This window comes from Cervus canadensis, chromosome X (assembly GCF_019320065.1).
Source record: "Cervus canadensis isolate Bull #8, Minnesota chromosome X, ASM1932006v1, whole genome shotgun sequence".
Lineage (NCBI taxonomy): Eukaryota > Metazoa > Chordata > Mammalia > Artiodactyla > Cervidae > Cervus > Cervus canadensis.
Window position 1 is genome coordinate 50,863,326 of NC_057419.1, and position 4,243 is coordinate 50,867,568.

A 4,243-nucleotide genomic window follows, 5' to 3' on the forward strand; every position below is an offset into this window, starting at 1 on the left:
CTTGGCAATCAGGAAGCTGATGCCCTAGCTCAGGTATGTGACCTAGTAACTGACCCTTCAGTAGATACAACTGATTGAGTGCACAGGAAAAGCCATTACCATAGCATCCAGGTGGAATGGCATATTGCCAAAGATGCTGGATTGCCCTTGAAATGCAGTGACACGGTTAATGCAGTAACAGCATGTCCTGTGTGTTCTACGCAATGTCCAAGGCAGCTGTCAAAGGGGTCTGGGGCCATCCACTGGAGTTCCCAAGTGGTGAAGGATTGGCAAGTTGATAATATTGACTCCCTCCCTCTGAGCAAGGGTTCTAAAAATGCCTTGGTTTTTGTGGACACTGCGTCTGGCCTAACCCAAGCTTTCCTGTCACTGCACAAACCAGGCTGCCACCATTAAGGAATTAGAGAAACTGAGTACCAAGTAGATACCATCATTGACTAGACAGTGATCAGGTGTCTCATTTCAAAGGTCACAATGTGAAAGACTGGGCAAAAGATCATGACACTGAATGGAGATTTCATCTCCTCTATAACAGGGCTGGTAGAAAGCATGCAATGTTAAAGCAGCAGATTAAATTGCTAACCAAAGGTAAAACCACTTTGGCTGTGTAGAACGAAGTACTGCCCCAGGCTTCAGTAAATTTGAATGACCAACCAGTAGAGCCTGTAGCCCTATATGCCAGACTGGGGACCCCTGCCAAGATACCCAACACTTCCCCTGGCCATCCACTGTGTACAGGGGCTGGTTTGTGAAGTAACATCATCCTTGGGTGATGAGGAAAAGATATGTGGGATCTTCTTACCCCTGAAGTGCTGAATATATTCAGGAGTGAAATGTTCTCATCCCTTTTAGACCCTGGAGTAGGTATTTGTTTTCTCACCTTTCAAGGGAAATGGGCAGCCTTTGCCAGGATAAAATTGAGCAGCTTTGTTGTGCAGTCACTGAAACTGCCCCTTCCTCAGTCTTCAGAGGGTCCCAAGCCCAAGCAGGTGCCTTAAATCCTGAATCATGTCCTCCTATCAGGGTATCAAGTTACCAAACCAGACTTAATCTTCATGTTTGGGAAAGAACACAGAGAAAAATCTAAAATTGCAAAGGTGAATGAGAACTAGAAAGATTGGGGATAACGGATGGTGGATGGAAGATTCTAGCTAGTGAAGAAGAGGTTCCTTTGACATGCCACAGACATGTCACACAACAGTATTCCTCAAAGGAGATGAGGTAGGACATGGATAGGAGTTCCTTAGATTAAATGGCCTCTCTATGCATCTTCCCCTACTCTTTGCTTAGCTTTGAGAAAGAACCCTGGGACTTCCCTAGTGGTCCAGTGGTTAAGAGTCCATCTTCCAGTGCAGGGACTCAGGTTCAATCCCTGGTTGGGGAATTAAGATCTCTCATGCTGTGGGGCAACTAAGCCTTCATGCCGCAACTATGGAGTGCATAGTTGGAGCACATGTGCTGCAACAAAGACCCAGTGCAACCAAAATTTTAAAAATAACATAAAATCAATATATAAAAAGAAAAAAGAACACTGCCTGCCTGCCGTGTTCTCAGGATGTTATCCCTGCCTCCTCCAGCTGAAACGAACTTTTCTCGATCATTCTCCCTTTCCCTGGCCTTTGCACTTTCCCTCTCTCCAGTTGTCATCAATTCCTTTCCTTACACAGACACTTAAAGAGCTGTCCTTACCTTTGTGACTTTCATTTCTTCTACTTCTCTCACCCTTGTGAGAAACCTCAAGGTGTTTTCTCCCTGTGTTTTAGTCAGATTCCACCCCATCCAAATTTAAACTTTCAAGGACTTCCATTATATGGCCCCATTGCTTGTTTCTCTCTGTTCCCCAAAATTGAAACTGTGGTGTCAGTTTTCTAGTTGTTTGCTGCCAGTAAAAGATAAACACTTTCTGTAATTTCAGCTTATATTAGCAAGTTTGCTAAATTCACTTATTCAGAACTTATATGTAGGTCCTTTGGGATTTTCTGTGTGTACATGTCATCTGCAGACACTGAGTTTTATTTATTCCTTTCCAGCCATTACTCCTTTTTCTTGCTTTATTTCACTGCCTAAGGCCTCCAGTACATTGTTGAATAGGAGTGGGCATAGCAGATATCTTGTCTCAAGACAAGCTTTTACCATATCACCATTAAGTCTTTGCAGTTTCTTTTAATGCAGCCCTTATCAGACTTAAGGAAGCTCTCTCTAGTCCTAGTTTGTTAATTTATATTTGGAAAGGGTGTTGAGTGTTATGAGATCCTTTCTCTAGATCTATAGAGGTCATTATATTTTTCTCCTTTATTAATTACATTATCAACTTTACTGTCAGAGATTTTTCATAATTCCTTGATGTTTATATTAATTAAATCTGTAGTGATATCCACTATATCATTCTGATTTGAAAATTTGTGTTTTCCTTTTTTTTCCTCCCTTGATCAGTCCAGGGTTTCTCACTTTATTAATCTTTTCAAAGAATTTGATTTTCTCTATTGCTTCATCACTTCTGAAGGACAAGAAAACAAGTGTGATGGAGGAAGCTCCTAAGAAGTGTTAAGCATAGGTAGTAAGTACGCTAGGAGCTTGAAATATGAGCAGATGTGTGAAGTACAGGTGATGAGTAAGCAAGCAGCTTTTGAGACGCAGGCAGAATTCCTAAGATGTGTTAAATATAGTCAGCAAGTAAGTTAATAGCTTGTAGAATGCATTAAAGAGAATAAATGAAATCTACTATGGAAGAAACAAGAGTTACTGAAATATAGGAATGTGAATATCAAGTCGATTTAGGGGAGGTGTCAGGGATACACTTGTCATAGGGCCTTGCCCTCTCTGCATGTTGTTGACATGGAGGAACTGTTCATTGAGCTGTGTGTCCTGATCATAGGCTGCTCCCATCCCATATACCTGTGGTCACCAATGGGGGACCTGGGGAAGCTCCTGAGACCACCTCCCACTTCTTCCCCTTAGTTCTCATCAACACAAGCTTCTGCATCACTGAGACTCTGAGACCCTACAGCCCAACTCCACAGATCCCCCTCACTCACCACACATAGCACCTGGCACTCACCTGGTCTGGTGGTCTGCCACACGTTGCCCACCCACACTCTTCCTCTATGCGCTTACTAAACACTCTGCCCCATTTTGCCATGAGCCTGACTGCTTTTCACTCTGCCCCATTCACCACTGTGCCTCATATTGTTTCCAATTTACTCCACTTGGTCCACATTTCCAATATCCACCCTGCCTGCTCAAACTACTCACTCCCATTCTCCCTGGCACTGCTTACATTCAACTGTTTGTTCTCCAGTAACTCACTCTATTGGATACTTCCATTTCTCTCTGCCCTTCCCTGTTCACCCCCACTGTCCCTCATCGACCCATTCCCATACTCAGCCCTTCATCGTCTCTCCCCTAATTCCATTCCATTTATCCACATTCTGCTGTTCATCCCCACTCCTTTGCCTCTGGGTCCCTGCCTCACTCACCTCTGATTACCTACATGGCCCATCACATCAGATTGCCACCTGGGCTCCAGGAAGCAGGAGTAAAAAATCAACCTGAAGTGGCAAGACCTGATCACCCCTTCCCATCCCACTTAAGGGTGACCTTTGATGGGCCAGAAACCCCAGGAATATTTTTCTATCAGCAGGAGGATGAAAAGCTTGTTTTTTAATTTTATTGAAGTATAATTGATTTACAATATTGTGTTAATTTCTGCATAGCTAAGTGATTCAGTTATACATACATGTATATATTCTTTTTCATATTCTTATCAGTTGTGGCTTATTACAGGATATTGAATATAGTTCCCTGTGCTATAAAGTTGGACCTTGTTTATCCATGCTAAATGTAATAGTTTGCATCTACTAACTCCAAACTCCCAGTCCATCCCTCCTCTTTCCCTTTTCTCCTTGGCATTCCCAAGTCTGTTCTCTATGTCTGTGAGTCGGTTTTGTATGTGCATGCTCAGTTGTGTCCAACTCTTTGCAACCCCAGGGACTGCAGCCCACCAGTTTCCTCTGTCCATGGGAATTTCCAGGCAAGAATACTGGAATGGGTTGCCATTTCCTACTCCAGGGGATCTTCCCAACCCAGGGATCAAACCTGTATCTCCTGCATTGACAGGTAGATTGTTTATCACTGAGCCACCTGGGAAGCCCTAAGCTCCACCTTAAGCATATCTATATTTAAATGTTATGAAATCCTGTATCTGGAATCTGACTTCCTTTGAACAGTAACAGAACAAAACGTG